Here is a 17,318-nt window from a genome sequence, read left to right as displayed (position 1 = left end):
CATCCTCTGCTGAACTCAGACGTCATGGTGATCAAATAACACTGGTGGTGAAGTTTCACATTTCTGTACACGTCCCTATTGTTCCTATTGGTGTATAGTTCAGAGGGACCTTGTTCTTTGTCTGTGACCCTATAGAAACTGGTCACATGTGCTAATAAAGGAGAATTCTTCGAATACACCATGCTAAGCTGTGTGCTGTATTGATTTCTCGAGCGCTCGTAAATTTTTTTTATTAATTTTGGTTTCGAGAGGCATAGAAGAAGTGTATTTCACACACACTCAACATTTGCACATACCCTCAGGCATTTAAATTGTTCTGTACCTCATATTATGAATATATCTTGCAATATTATTGTATACATGTTTGTGTAGAACTTTTGTTCCTACCTAGAGTCTAACAGATAGATCAGAAATCTTGTTACTATATAACTTGATCACTTCAATAAAAAGTTATAAAATAAAATTTTAAAAAAACACGTGCTCATACTGTTGTTCCAATGGAAAAGAAAAGTTATAACTCTTAAGATGCAAATAAGGAAAAGAAACACCTACAGTGTTTCCCTAAAAATAAGACACGGTCTTATATTATTTTTTTTTGCCCAGAAAAAAGCACTAGGTCTTATTTTTGGGGATGGCTTATTGTCAGGGAGACATGGTTGGGAGTAAGTTTACCCCTCCCAAAAAATGCAGATCCCTTTCCCTTGATTGTCATACCAGACCCCGGACGTCTGCATTGCTCCCAGGTCCTCCTGTGATCTCCGGTGGGCGCTCCCAGCAGGTATGCTGCACACCATCCTCCACAACTTCTGGCCGACACTCACACATCAGATTACATAGACACACACACGCACACAGCAAAGAGAAGACAAAAACCAGCTCACCCTTTCAGGAGATTAGAGTATCAGCCAAGAACGGTGCACGGACTTTTGGTAGTTAGACCTTACTACCACGAATTGCAGGGAGGAGATAATCCAGCATCCAGTTCCAGAAATTTAAAACATCAGATTTTATTCAAAATTTCATTAAAATTCCATGTTCCATGGTTGCATTAAAAACGCATCATAGCAGATGTAAAAAGGGAGGACGCGTTTCGGACGTATATGTCCTTAGTCTAGATAACACTAAGCAAGAATGACATGTTACTATAAAGGTTTAGAACAGGAAGTAGGAAAACAATCAAGTCGAGTGAAATACACATGTTTCACAGGTTTCACACAGAGAGGCAAGGGGAGAGTGAAAAAAAAAAAAAAAAAAAATTAAAGTTAGAGGACATTGGCAATCTCATTTTTCACATTCATGCCATGCGGCATTCTTGTTTTTAGTAAATACATCCATTTAGCCTCTCTACGCAATAAAGTTTCCCCCATATCGCCACCTCTCTTTGGTAAAACAATCTTTTCAGCTGCAACAACTTTCAAAGAATCCAGGTTGCCCGCATGTTGGCTCTGAAAATGTCTGGATACCGCAGACAAAGTGCGAGTGGTAGTGTGACTGACATCATAAACATGCTGACATATGCGTCTTCTTAGTGCACGTGTTGTGGATCCCACATACTGGATATGGCAATGTGTACAAGTCACAACATATATCACACCACTTGTGCCGCAATTTATCATTGTGCGGATTTTAAATTCTTGTTCAGACACACTTGAAACTACTTTAGTAGTGCCTGTCATGAACTTGCAAAGTCCACAATTTTTCTGTCCACACTTATAGGAGCCAACAGTGGGCAACCAACTTTCCTGAGTATTTTTATTTTTAGCATTTTTATTTTGGTGGTTGCTAGGGGCAACCATGTTTGCTATAGTTTTATTACGTTTGGAAACGAATTTTACACCGTTTTTAAGGATGGTTCTTAGAGTGTCATCCACATACAGAATTGGTAAGTATTTCTTTATGACACTAACAATGCTATGGAAATCGTTGCTATAATCAGTAGAAAAAACTATAAGTGAACAGTCCTTTGAATTAAAGGGAGATGTTTTTTTCGTTTGCAAATACTGTTCCCTAGTTTTTTCATCTGATTTTTCCCTGGCTGCACTGATAATTTTAGATGAATAACCTCTTCTCTTAAAACGTCCCTCTATGATTTTGCATTGATTTTCATATGCATTGGATGATGTGCACGTGCGTCTGGCCCTTATGAATTCTCCCGTTGGGATATTATTGGTGACGTGTCGGGGATGGCAACTGGTAGCATAGAGGAGAGCATTCCCTGCTGTAGGTTTTCTATAAATATCACATGCCACTGTTTCATTCTCTAAGTCTGCACTGAGACTTACATCCAAAAACGGAATAGTTATTTTATTGAATTGAAAAGTGAATTTTATGTTGCAGGGATTGTTGTTTAGATACTCCACGAAATTTTTTATGCTACCAGTTGTTCCATCCCAGATCACTATCACGTCATCTATATATCTCAAAAAAATAAAAATATTAGAAATAAAGGGATTTTTTTCAGAAAAAATATACTCCTCCTCCCACCAAGACATGAAGATATTGGCGAGAGAAGGAGAAAATTTAGAGCCACACACACGCACACACTCTCACATCAGATCACACATACCATTGTGCGCGCGCACACACTCACCACATCTGGTGATACCACTTCCTTTCGGACAGCACTCTGCTCTCTTGTCTCTATGATGCGTTCCACCGCTGTGTCCTCCTTGCATTCCACAGGCAGGTCCTGGAGCTCCACTGCACAGTGTCACAGGTCCTTACGCCACCGAGAAGCAATCGATATCGCTGGATGTGGTGAGTGTGGGTGTGCGATCTGATGCGTCTGTGTGACCTGATGTGTGTGGGTGTGCGTGCCACCACAGGTCCATGATGCAGTCCACTGCTCCTGGCCGGCGTCTGGAGAGGTCTTTTCTCTTCTGCCTTCTCTCTTTTGTGGGTGCCCGCTGTCTATAATGAAGTGCCCTGCAGTATTCTTTAACTTTTTTTAGCTGCATGGACACTTCATTATGGAACCATGACTAGGCCTTATTTTCAGGGGATGTCTTATTTTCGGGGGAACACTGTATACTCGGGCCTCATTCAGACGTGTTTTTTTTACATGTGCAAGAAAATAGACTACTTTTGGGGGTTAATGTTTGATCAGATTGATTTTTTGGGGATCAGACTTTGATCAGAATTTGGTCTGAGTGTCATTAGTTTTTTATCATACATGGAGTAAAAAAAAAAAAAAAAAAAAAAAGAAGAAAAGGTTTCTCCACCTTTTCCACCGCGTTCCAATGTCAATCAAGTGTTGTCCAATTTTTTTTCATGGACTTGTAGACTAGCATTACAGGTTTTGATCCGACACACACACAAACACATAGATGGGGATATTTTTTTTTTGTAATGGTATGTAATCCCTTTAATATTTGTGTTCCTTGCCCGTCCTCTTGACCTTACTTGACACTTATGTAAGTTTACATTAAATGAGACCAAACATCAAGTCGCAACGTGTAATAAATAAATTAGGTCAGTAAGAGAGAAACAAAGTGGGGGAGGAGGGTGAAAAAAGGAAGTGTAACTGGTGAAGAAAACTAATATATAAAGTAAAAGTATACATAATCAGGGGAAGTGCAATATTAGGCTCCTATATGGACCACGAAGCTGTAGATGGAACTTTATGTACAATTAGGTCCAGAAATATTTGGACAGTGACACAATTTTCGCGAGTTGGGCTCTGCATACCACCAGATTGGATTTGAAATGAAATCTCTACAACAGAATTCAAGTGCAGATTGTAACGTTTAATTTGAAGGTTTGAACAAAAATATCTGATAGAAATTGTAGGAATTGTCACATTTCTTTACAAACACTCCACATTTTAGGAGGTCAAAAGTAATTGGACAAATAAACCAAACCCAAAAAAAAATTTTTAGTTTCAATATTTTGTTGCGAATCCTTTGGAGGCAATCACTGCCTTAAGTCTGGAACCCATGGACATCACCAAACGCTGGGTTTCCTCCTTCTTAATGCTTTGCCAGGCCTTTACAGCCGCAGCCTTCAGGTCTTGCTTGTTTGTGGGTCTTTCCGTCTTAAGTCTGGATTTGAGCAAGTGAAATGCATGCTCAATTGGGTTAAGATCTGGTGATTGACTTGGCCATTGCAGAATGTTCCACTTTTTTGCACTCATGAACTCCTGGGTAGCTTTGGCTGTATGCTTGGGGTCATTGTCCATCTGTACTATGAAGCGCCGTCCGATCAACTTTGCGGCATTTGGCTGAATCTGGGCTTAAAGTATATCCCGGTACACTTCAGAATTCATCCGGCTACTCTTGTCTGCTGTTATGTCATCAATAAACACAAGTGACCCAGTGCCATTGAAAGCCATGCATGCCCATGCCATCACGTTGCCTCCACCATGTTTTACAGAGGATGTGGTGTGCCTTGGATCACGTGCCGTTTCCTTTCTTCTCCAAACTTTTTTCTTCCCATCATTCTGGTACAGGTTGATCTTGGTCTCATCTGTCCATAGAATACTTTTCCAGAACTGAGCTGGCTTCATGAGGTGTTTTTCAGCAAATTTAACTCTGGCCTGTCTATTTTTGGAATTGATGAATGGTTTGCATCTAGATGTGAACCCTTTGTATTTATTTTCATGGAGTCTTCTCTTTACTGTTGACTTAGAGACAGATACACCTACTTCACAGAGTGTTCTGGACTTCAGTTGATGTTGTGAACGGGTTCTTCTTCACCAAAGAAAGTATGCGTCGATCATCCACCACTGTTGTCATCCGTGGACGCCCAGGCCTTTTTGAGTTTCCAAGCTCACCAGTCAATTCCTTTTTTCTCAGAATGTACCCGACTATTGATTTTGCTACTCCAAGCATGTCTGCTATCTCTCTGATGGATTTTTTCTTTTTTTTCAGCCTCAGGATGTTCTGCTTCACCTCAATTGAGAGTTCCTTAGACCGCATGTTGTCTGGTCACAGCAACAGCTTCCAAATGCAAAACCACACACCTGTAATCAACCCCAGACCTTTTAACTACTTCATTGATTACAGGTTAACGAGGGAGACGCCTTCAGAGTTAATTGCAGCCCTTAGAGTCCATTGTCCAATTACGTTTGGTCCCTTGAAAAAGAGGAGGCTATGCATTACAGAGCTATGATTCCTAAACCCTTTCTCCGATTTGGATGTGAAAACTCTCATATTGCAGCTGGGAGTGTGCACTTTCAGCCCATATTATATATATAATTGTATTTCTGAACATGTTTTTGTAAACAGCTAAAATAACAAAACTTGTGTCACTGTCCAAATATTTCTGGACCTAACTGTATGTATTAGTTGGCTCAAGCGCAGTCTCAGGGGATGGTTTTTTTTTTTAAAAGAGACTCTCATTACAGTCCACTCTTTAAAAGTTTTTCCCAAAAATAAAATTAAAAAAATGCCACCAAAAGTTATAGTACAACTGCACTTTCAGGTGACTGTTCAGAATATGCCAGTATGTGCGCATTATAGGGGAATAACATTGTTTTGTATCTTGCATTACTGTTACGACTGAGGCCTTCCTCTCACGAACAAACCAGGGGAGATGTCCCTGTACAGACTAGGAGTACCTTATACTTGACCCTGTTTGTCCCTGCCTGACTGCAGAGGTTGGCAACCTAAGGCTTTGTGCGCACTAGAAATGTGAAGTTTCTCAAGAAAATTTCTTGAGAAACTTCTGGGAGTGAAAGATTTCCGGACCTCCTTAAAAAATCCGCACCAAATCCGCATGCGGATTTGCCGCGGATTACCCGCGATTTTGCCGCGATTTTCCCACGAGTGGTTCCCTGCGGATTTTGCAGGCTGTACTGCCGAAATCCGCAGGGTACCTGCGGAAATAATGGACATGCTCATTTTCTCAAGAAATTTTCTCGAGAAATTCTTCAAGGAAATTTCTTGAGAAAAATCCGCACAGTGCGCACAGCTATTTTTTTTTTTCATAGATTTTGCTGGGAAATGTCTGCACAAAGATTGCAGACATTTCTCAAGAAATTTCCGCGGCAAATCCGCGGGTAAATCCGCGGGTAAAACGGTCTAGTGCGCACAGAGCCTAAAAGTTACGCAATGGCGCTCCCACTCAACATCGGCTGACCCCTAGTGTCCTTAATTGCACCCAAAACTATAAACCAAGTGTAACATAAAATACCATTAAACATAAAAGAAGTGCACACCGGAAGAGGGTGAGACACAGGGCTGAAGAAAAGTTCACACAAACGTACAGGGAAGAGGGAAGAAACTCAAAAAGACTTACAGAGAAAGTGGAACCTCTCCTAAACCCAAGTGAAACAGAATAGAATAGGAGAAAACTGGGAAGGGAAACACACAAACAAAGAGCAGAGAAAAGCAAAAGTGATAACTCACCAAGATTATTCTGAACTGAGAAGCTGGGGCTTCAAACATCCAGCACTGAGGCATGTGTATGGGAAGTAGAAATTGCCCCTCCCAAGACGTAATAGGGCAAACAAAACAAGGAATTGAATAACCCTGAGTGGAAATAAAACAAAAAAGCAAAGGAAAGACAAGAGAACTAAGAGCAGTTGGACAGATGCAAAACATGCAATGGCTCAACAGGGAGGGAAATGGACCACGCAACCAGAGGTCACCGGTTCGAGCCTCAGACTTGAGGCATGACAATTACTTAGTAAGTTGTTGAATGGCGAAATGGGAGGGAAGAGTGAAACCCTGTGTCTAGGTAAGGGGGAGATGGTGACCCCTGATAAAACCATCCGCTGGCCTCTGGCTCTCCTGATGTCCCTAGATAGGTTGCACACCAATGCACCGAGAAGGATACCTGGCCCTAGCTGACCCTGAATTGGGCCCTAGGTAGTGAACGGGCAGGATGAGCGCTAGTCTGCCCCACAAAGTCCTAAAGACCACACAGGAAAAACAAAGCAGGAGAAGCAAACAAACCAGTTATCTCCAACATGACTAAGGAAGAGGAACAGCAACATACAACATTTCTCCAGATGATTACAAGCCGACAGCTTGTAATCATACAAGGACTGCATAGAAACATAACTATCACCAGCAGCATACCAACGGTAAACACAGGTAAAGACACAGAATGTGAGGGATAATGATTAGCAGCTGAAAGGAAAAGATCTCCACAGGGTCCTAAATGGGAAAGAGTAAACCCTAACAGAGAAGACACACAAAACTCCATTCACAACACAGAGGAAAGGATGGAATATCAAGGAGCAGTATGTGCAGCCTAACACATCGACCTTCTGCAGCTGGACACCACAGGGTTATCTGTCAACCGCGACACACCCGTGACAGTTGTCCTGCTTCTGTCATTAGTAGCCTCAGAAGTTTCTTTGTGTGCTCTGCCGCCCCCAGCCCCCCCCCAATTCGACTGACAGAAGATTTGTAGACAGATTGGAGTAGGAATAATCATTTCAGGAGAGACGCAACTGATAAATAAGGAAATATGCTTTTAACCTAATATTTATATAAGATTTCATAACCTCATTTGTACGGTTGATTTATATTTTTAGAAAAAAAAAAGTCTAGTTGGTAACCACGCTAGTCTCAGAAGCTTCGTATCTGGTTCTGTACTAATTACAGCACATTGCTTCCTGTGTCGGCACATGACGAGTGCTGTGTAGGAAGGCGCTCCCCTGACGTGATCATTCAAATATTAACAGAAAAGGGGGCTGGTTTAGCAATTTAAAGCCAGCTCCCTTCATACTAAGCAGTGGTCATTCATCAACACAGGAAACCCTGTCCTACGAGGAGCACAGAACCGGAATTTGAGCTTCCAATCCTGGGACCATAAAAAGGGGAGCTGGGGTTTGGGGGGCACCTGTGATTACATAAGAAGCATATTAGTAAGTTGCCTGGCGTATGGTTATAACCACATTGAGGTATCATTTTTTTTTCATCTGGACAACTCTTTCAAAAAGGAGCAGTTCTTTTAATAGTGCCATGTTGTGAACAATTGTGAGAGCTCAAAAAGGTAAAAGCAGCCAAATCATATTTTTTCCATATTCTGTTTTTTGTACTCAGCGGCCTCTTGCACTTATTTTGTATGCTGCACCCCCATTTTGTATGCTGCACCCCCGTTTTGGATGCTGCCCCCCCCCACCCGTTTTGGATGCTGCACCCCCGTTTTGGATGCTCAACCCCCGTTTTAGGCTGGTTTCAGACGTCCGTGTTTTAGGTACGTGTGTTATCCGTATTTAACACGGATGCCACACTTACCCATGTTATTCTATGATGTTCCTCACACGTCCGTGTTTGCACATGGACCGTGTGACCTCTCATGACCCTGCACGCACACACATAGGCATGTCTGTTTTTTCTCCGGCAGCACGGGTGTCACACGACTCGCACACTGATGTGATCCATGTGACATCAGTGTGACCGTACCGGAGAAAACACGGGTCTTTTTAATAAAGAGATTTTCTATATTTACCTGTCTCCGGCTCTGCTGCCTCCGGCTCCTGACCCCCGCGCATTATACTCCCTGAATATTCAGTGCCCTGTGGAGTTGGAAGCCGGGGCAGCGCTGGGGACTTCAGTGCCGGGGACAATATCGCTGGGTGAGTATACAGCAGAGTGTGTGTGTGTGTGTGTGTGTGTGTGTGTGTGTGTGTTCAGTGTATACATGCATGTGTGTGTATGTGCTCGGTGTATCTATGTGTGTCTGCTTTGTGTGTATACATATGTGTGCATATGTACTCAGTGTACAGCTGTGTGTGTAGTGAGGACCTAGAAGCCGGAGCATCGCGGGGACAGCATCGGGGACTCATCATAGTTCCCAATGAACTCTGATGAACCCGTGAAGCTGTAGCGCGGATGTCGTGGGAGTGTCATCAGGATGTCATCAGAGTTCATTGGGAACTCTGATGACCTCCTGGATGTCACTGTGATTGCAGAAAACTCACCTGTCCCCCACGGTTCTGTTCTCGGCGGTGCTGTGCCCGGCGCTGCTCCGGCTTTCAGGGCCTAAGTGCGGTGAATACTCAATGAATATAATGAGCCCGGGGTCAGGAGCGGGAGGCAGCAGAGAAAGCAGGTAAATATGGAAAATCTTTTTATTTCACAGACCCGTGTTTTCTCTAGTACCTAACACACGTATGACACACGTATTTTTTTATTATTATTATTATTTATTATTATAGCGCCATTTATTCCATGGCGCTTTACAAGTGAAAAAGGGTATACGCACAACAATCATTAACAGTACAAAACAGACTGGTATAGGAGGAGAGAGGACCCTGCCCGCGAGGGCTCACAGTCTACAGGGAATGGGTGATGGTACAATAGGTGAGGACAGAGCTGGTTGCGCAGTGGTGTTCTGGACTGAGGGCTATTGTAGGTTGTAGGCTTGATGGAAGAGGTGGGTCTTGAGGTTCCTCTTGAAGCTTTCCACGGTAGGGGAGAGTCTGATGTGCTGAGGTAGAGCGTTCCAGAGTATGGGGGATGCACTGGAGAAATCTTGTACGCGATTGTGGGAAGAGGAGATAAGAGAGGAATAGAGAAGGAGATCTTGTGAGGATCTGAGGTTACGTGCAGGTAGGTACCGGGAGACTAGGTCACAGATGTAAGGAGGAGACAGGTTGTGGATGGCATTGTATGTCATGGTTAATGTTTTGAACTGGAGTCGTTGGGCGATGGGAAGCCAGTGAAGGGATTGGCAGAGTGGCGAGGCTGGGGAATAGCGAGGGGAGAGATGGATTAAGTGGGCCGCAGAGTTTAGGATAGATTGGAGGGGTGCAAGAGTGTTGGAAAGGAGGCCAGAGAGCAGGAGGTTGCAGTAGTTGAGGCGGGAGATAATGAGAGCATGCACTAATGTTTTTGCTGATTCTTGGTTAAGGAAAGCACGGATCCGGGAGATATTTTTGAGTTGTAGTCTGCATGAGGTGAAGAGCGCTTGGATGTGTGGCTTGAAGGATAGAGCAGAGTCGAGGGTTACTCCAAGGCAACGAGCTTGTGAGGCTGGGGAGAGTGAGCAACCATCAAGTTTGATGGAAAGGCTTGTTGGAGGAGATGAGTGAGGAGGAGGAAAGACAATGAACTCTGTTTTGTCCATGTAAGGCTATGTGCGCACTAGGCCGTTTTACCCGCGGATTTTCTGCGGAAATTTCTTGAGAAATGTCTGCAATCTTTGTGCAGACATTTCCCAGGAAATCCTATGAGAAAAAAAAATAGCTGTGCGCACGCTGCGGATTTTTCTCAAGAAATTTCCTTGAGAAGATTTCCTTGAGAAAATGAGCATGTCAATTCATTTCCGCAGGTACCTGCAGATTTCTGCAGTACAGCCTGCAAAATCCGCAGGGAACAACCTGCGGGAAAATCGCGGCAAATTCATGGCTAATCCGCGGCAAATCCGCATGCGGATTTACCATGGATTTGGTGCGGATTTTTTCTGGAGGTCCGGAAATCTTCCACTCCCAGAAGTTTCTCAAGAAATTTTCTTGAGAAACTTCACATTTCTAGTGCGCGCAGAGAAGAAGGATGAAATAGCAGACAGACATTGTGGAATTTTGGTTAGTAGAGAGGTAATGTCAGGTCCGCGTATGACCATAACCATGCGTGTGACTGGTACCTGATTAAACACGGACGTCTGAAACCGGCCTTAGATATTGCACCCCTGCTCACATCCGGTTGCATTTTTTTAAAGTTTATCACTATTTTATTGTATTGTTATTATTGCATTTTTTATTTATACCCTTTATCTGCACAAACCTTACATTAAACTGTACTGTAAACTGGATTTTAATAATCAGAGACTAGAAACCATATCCTTCCATAAATCTACAATCTTAAAAAAAAATGTATCATACTAATTTTTTCATCACCTCCTATGTATACAGAGCCTGTAAAATGTAAAATATCTTTGCTTTTGAGAGATTACACAACTCTCGAGTTGCCAGATGTATATATCTGGGCGTGTGCAGGAAATATAACCGATGATTTGGTGTTTGCTCGTTCTATGACACGAGTTCAAAATTCTGAAATAATTTAAAGGGACAGGCGACTATTTATATAATTTCTGAGTCTAAAGTCAAACACACATTTATCATTGTAGGCCAAGTTCACACGTCTAGGCTGTGATTCGGATTTGCTTTGCAGATGCTGCAGCAATTTATTATTTAAATGAGTAATTGCAATGGTCGAATTCACATTCACAAAAAAAAAAAAAAAAAAAAAAAAAAATAAAAAATAAAGAAAAACAAAAATAAAAAAAAAAAATATTTTGCACTGAAACTGATTTCAAATCAGCAGGATGCAAATTCCCTATTCAATGCCTTGTAATGGAGTAGGAGCAAATCTGCTCCACAATCAGCAGGCAACAAGTGTAGATTTGTGACCAAATGCACAGCGGAAAATTTCATAACATGACCTTAGGCATTGTTCACACAGGTATCAAGATATCCTGACATTGCCGCCGATGTACACTGTAGTGTGAATAGACCTTAAGGGCGGTCGTAGGAAGATTTGGCACGACGTCGTACAAACAAGTTTAAATATTGCACCCGTTTAGAAACCTAACAAAATGAGGTGGCAACGGCAGCTCAGCTCCATAATGAAAGGACTTTTTTTTCTTGCTCCATCATCTTATTTAAAATACAGTTTAGGCTATGTTCACATTATGTTTCAGACCCACATTACTTTAGCTCCGTTTGGGTTTCCATCTGAAAACTTGAAAATGGGATTCAGACAGAACCTCAGAAAGAGACATACACTGTATGCTGAAAGTACACAATTAGGGTATATACACACGATCAGAACCCGCTGCGTCCACACAGCCTCTATATACAACATGAGCCCTCACATAGCCCCCTATATACAGCGTGAGCACCCACATATCCCTCCATATACAGCGTGTCCGCACATAGCCCCCTATATACAGCGTGAGCCCCCACATAGCCCCCTATATACAGCGTAAGCTCCCATATAGCCCCCGATATACAGCATGAGCCCCCACATAGCCCCCTATATACAGCATGAGCCCCCACATATCCCCCTATATACAGCATGAGCCCCCACATATCCCCCTATATACAGCATGATCCCCCACATATCCCCCTATATACAGCATGATCCCCCAGATAGCCCCCTATATACAGAGTGAGCCCCCACATAGCCCCCTATATACAGCATGAGCCCCCACATAGCCCCCTAAATACAGCGTGAGCCTCCAAATAGCCCCATATATACAGCGTGAGCCTCCACATAGCCCCCTATACACAGCGTGAGCCTCCACATAGCCCCCTATATACAGCGTGAGCCCCCACATAGCCCCCTATATACAGCTTGAGCCCCCACATAGCCCCCTATATACAGTGTGAGCCCCCACATAGCCCCCTATATACAGCGTGAACATCCACATAGGCCCCTATATACAGCGTGAGCATCCACATAGGCCCCTATATACAGCGTGAGCATCCACATAGCCCCCTATATACAGAGTGAGCCCCCATATAGCCCCCTATATACAGCGTGAGCCTCCACATAGCCCCCTATATACAGCGTGAGCATCCACATAGCCATCTATATACAGCGTGAGCCTCCACATAGCCCCCTATATACAGCGTGAGCCCCTACATAGCCCTCTATATAAAGCATGAGCCTCCATATAGCTCTATATATACAGTATGAGCCCTCACACATATCATACACATAAAAAAACACGATCAGAACCCACTGCATCCACACAGCCTCTATATACAACATGAGCCCTCACATAGCCCCCTATATACAGCATGAGCACCCACACATCCCTCCATATACAGCGTGTCCGCACATAGCCCCCTATATACAGCGTGAGCCCTCACATAGCCCCCTATATACAGCTTGAGCCCCCACATAGCCCCCTATATACAGTGTGAGCCCCCACATAGCCCCCTATATACAGCGTGAACATCCACATAGGCCCCTATATGCAGCATGAGCCCCCACATAGCCCCCTATATACAGCATGAGCCCCCACATAGCCCCCTAAATACAGCGTGAGCCTCCACATAGCCCCCTATACACAGCGTGAGCCCCCACATAGCCCCCTATATACAGCGTGAGCATCCACATAGCCCCTATATACAGAGTGAGCCCCCATATAGGCCCCTATATACAGCGTGAGCATCCACATAGCCATCTATATACAGCGTGAGCCTCCACATAGCCCCCTATACACAGCGTGAGCCCCCACATAGCCCCCTATATACAGCGTGAGCATCCACACAGCCCCCTATATACAGAGTGAGCCCCCATATAGGCCCCTATATACAGCGTGAGCATCCACATAGCCATCTATATACAGCGTGAGCCTCCACATAGCCCCCTATATACAGCGTGAGCCCCCATATAGACCCCTATATACAGCTTGAGCCCCCACATAGCCCCCTATATACAGTGTGAGCCCCCACATAGCCCCCTATATACAGCGTGAACATCCACATAGGCCCCTATATACAGCGTGAGCATCCACATAGGCCCCTATATACAGCGTGAGCATCCACATAGCCCCCTATATACAGAGTGAGCCCCCATATAGCCCCCTATATACAGCGTGAGCCTCCACATAGCCCCCTATATACAGCGTGAGCATCCACATAGCCATCTATATACAGCGTGAGCCTCCACATAGCCCCCTATATACAGCGTGAGCCCCTACATAGCCCTCTATATAAAGCATGAGCCTCCATATAGCTCTATATATACAGTATGAGCCCTCACACATACCATACACATAAAAATAAAAAAAATACTCACCTTGCGTCCGTTCCCTCGGGCTCCACTTCTTGATGCATATATGCAGGCGTCGGCTGATGATGGCACAGCGCCAGTGACAGGAGTTACCCCGGAACTGCGCTGTTGTTCTAGATCGCCAGCAGATAAGATCTGAGTGTCATCCGTGTATAGATGGTACTGGACGCCATGGAAATTTAGGAGTTGTCCCAGGCAAAATGTATAGATGGAGAAGAGTAGGGGGTCGCAGGACAGAGCCTTATAGGATAAGGACAGAGAGGGCAGGAGCAGGAGGTAGTGTGGGAGTGGGGGACACTACATGTGCGGTTAGAGAGGTATGAGGAAATCCAGGAATAGGCCAAGGAATGTCAGTATTTGTAGTAGAAAAGTGGGCGAGTGTGTCAAAGGTGAAGGACTGGTCTAGGAGGAGGAGCACACTGTATTATCTATAGGGAAGGGGGAGATGGTGACCCCTGACCAAACCTTCTGCTATCCCCTGACTCCCCTTACCACCCTAGATAGGTTCTGCACCTATGCGCCGAGCAGGATACATGGCCCTGACTGACCCTGAACTGGGCCCTAAAGATGGGATGAGCACTTAGTCAACCCCACTAAGCTCTAAGGAAGAGAAAAGGAGCACAAGTGAATGAACAACTTATCTCCAAGAAGACTCAGGGAGAGTAACAGCAACACACAACGATGTTTCTTCAGATGAATACAAGCCGTCAGCTTGCATCTGATACCTGTATAGGAATATAACTCCATCACCAGCAAACACCAAGGGTAAATGCGGGCATTTAAGGGAAGTGATGATGATTAACAGCTGAAAGGTGAGGATGTCCGCAGGGTCATGGTAAGGGATTAAACATATATAGGATACCATTTACACCACAGCAGGAAGAGAATGTCAGGGAGCAGTTTGTGTAGCCAAACGCTGTGACCTTCTACAGCTGGACACCACAGGACTGTGTTAACCGTGACACACCTGTGACATCAGTATAGGTGAATAAATGTAATTAACTTACCATAAGACACACAGAACCACTGACATCAGGGATGGGCTGCTGAGGTCATATATAATACGCGCTATGTCATTACAATAGCCAAGTACACAAAGACCAAGGGTGAGCACTAGAGTAATGGCACGGTTCGATATTCAACAGGAATGCTTTTTTAGTATTTTATCACATTCCCCTTTCCCAGATTTCTTCCGAAGAAATCTGGAAGTCTGTATGTACTATTTAACAAGTTATAATAAATAGGGTATGCATTATAATTTTTGAAAAAAAAATACGCTTCCAAAAAATCCCCTAAAAAAAGAAAAAACATAAAAAAAAAAAAAAAAAAGTGTAGTCTGTTCTTAGGGTATGTGCGCACGTTTCTTTTTACCTGCTTTTTACCTGCTTTTTCTTCTGCGCTGTTTAATGCCAAAATGGATGTGTTCTTCTATTCAAGCAAAGTCTATGGGAATTTGGGTTTCTTGTTCACACTATGTTGTTCAAAATGCTGCCTTTTTGTGGCAGAACTTTGGTCAAAAACTCAGCTTTGCAGTGCAAAACCCAAATGGCAAAAACAATTGACATGTTGCTTCTTTGAAAAGCTGAGTTTTTGACCAAAGTTCTGCCTCAAAAAGGCAGCATTTTGAACAACATAGTGTGAACAAGAAACCCAAATTCCCATAGACTTTGCTTGAATAGAAGAACACATCCATTTTGGCATTAAACAGCGCAGAAGAAAAAGCAGCAAAAAAGCAGGTAAAAAGCAGGTAAAAAGCAACGTGCGCACATACCCTTACACCTGACAGACATAGTATTTTATCTGTACTCATCCCCTGTATCTGCTTCAATTTAGAAGTGAAAATAAAAACAACTAAAATAAGTACCGAAGGCGAAGTTACAGTAAAAAAAAAGTGCTGAATGAGCAAATCTCCTTCTGAGTAAGGTTCTCGGATTCGCTCACGTACAAAGAGTTTCACAACTGGCACAAAACTTTCATTCTGAAGAACCTCGGTAACGTGGAACATTTTCCTCTTCACATTACACAACAACGTCGGGCACCGGTGTCAACGATTACTGTAATACTGAGCGCTGGTGGTGTCAGCTCCGGCCACAGCCGCTCGGATGAAAGTGAAAATGGACAGTAGCATAGACCAGAAACATAACACTATAGACCTATATCTGCCTCAGATGTGTACATCAAAAAAGAACGAAACATGTAGTAGACACTTACAGTATGTATGGTCCCAGCTAGGTATGACGAGTCTCATACGCTGCGGTGTTTCACAGAAAAACATGGTTTAATAGCCGCCGAAGACTGAGCTGCTTGGGAGACTAAGCAACTAAGCAACTGGACAAGCGGGTCTTCGGTGGCTTCTCCCCTCTCGCAACTTTTCCCTGCCTGCCGTGACTTCTCCCCCACCCCTTGCGACTTCTCCCCAACCCCCTTTGCAACTTTTCCCTTTCCCTTTCCCCCCTCGCGACTCCCCCCCCCACCTCGCGACTTTTCCCTTCCCCCCCCCTCGCGACTTTTCCCTTTTCCCCCCCCTCGCGACTTTTCCCTTTCCCCCCCTCGCGACTTTTCCATCCTCCCCTCGTGACTGTTCCCTCCTCCCTTCGCGACTTTTGCCTCCCCCCTTGCGACTGCTTCCTTCCCCCCCTCTTGCGACTGCTCCCCCGTCCCGCTGCTCTGGATTGAAGGTGAAGAGAAGCTGCAGGAGGGGAGAACCCGCAGGGGACCTGCCTGTCGTACTAGTCTCCAATGCAGCTTGGTCCCTGGTGGCTTTTAAAGTATGTCTTTCTGTATCATGCCACAGCACATCAGACTTATCATATACGGCTGAGATCATACAGTCAGTGCCTTATACATGTTTCCCGTGGATCACGCAGCATGAATCAGCTGTAACGTTCTCGTAAAGGACACAGCCCCAATTTATTTGTGCATTACTTATTTCCTCTGCTTCATCTTAATTATTATTTTTCCATATGAGGACTTGCTTTTTATTTTTCTACATAGTATATTAAAAACAGTGAAAAAAAACTAATCAAAGCGGAGTGGAACAGTTTTTCATTGTACAGTAGAAATGACCTAGCAACATTCTTCAGGTCAGTACAATTTTGGCGATACCAAACGTATTTATATAGTTTTATTCTAATACTTTTAATAATAAATATATTTAATTAAATCTGCAAATCATACAACATTTAGCCACGGGGCCTTTATATATTTTTTAATACTGCTGAAGTTTCGCCAAATTAGTATTATTCTTATGGAAAAAGGAGTGTCAGCTATACACCCCACTGATAAATTCTTTACGCGTGGGCAGGTTCTCCATTTGATTTGCCATGCATTATCTATTTCTTGGCAATATAGAGGATCTCAGCAATAGCAAGTTTCCTTGGATCATGATCTTGAGGCTCCTCCATATCTTCCAGAACGCGTACTAACAGACCTCTAAAAATTACTAAAATCAAGGAAAAATCCAGCAATCCAGTCCACGGAAATTTTTCTTAAAATCACAATCTTTTATTTATAAATTCATATTAAAAAGTCCATGATAGGGTCACACAAGCTCAAAACAGAGACAGAGACAGATTAAGAACATTATTGTTCGAAACGCGTCCTCTTTTTGGGCATGTG

The 17,318-nt window shown here is 43.6% G+C and overlaps 1 protein-coding gene across 3 annotated transcripts in view; it reads right to left on the bottom strand.

The window, feature by feature from the left end:
- Positions 1–17,318, bottom strand: part of TRERF1 (transcriptional regulating factor 1) — a 210,576-nt gene that overhangs the window by 109,018 nt on the left and 84,240 nt on the right. Inside the window, exon 1 of one of the 3 annotated variants that reach the window (XM_075339177.1) lies at positions 882–1,117. The exons of the other annotated variants lie outside the window; for them this stretch is intronic. The gene's annotated coding sequence lies outside the window, so the exon portion shown is untranslated. Of the gene's footprint in view, positions 1–881; positions 1,118–17,318 lie in introns of those variants that run through there. 3 annotated transcript variants of the gene reach the window in all.

Source organism: Anomaloglossus baeobatrachus, chromosome 3, assembly GCF_048569485.1.
Source record: "Anomaloglossus baeobatrachus isolate aAnoBae1 chromosome 3, aAnoBae1.hap1, whole genome shotgun sequence".
NCBI lineage: Eukaryota > Metazoa > Chordata > Amphibia > Anura > Aromobatidae > Anomaloglossus > Anomaloglossus baeobatrachus.
This window is presented reverse-complemented; position numbering and strand designations above follow the sequence as displayed.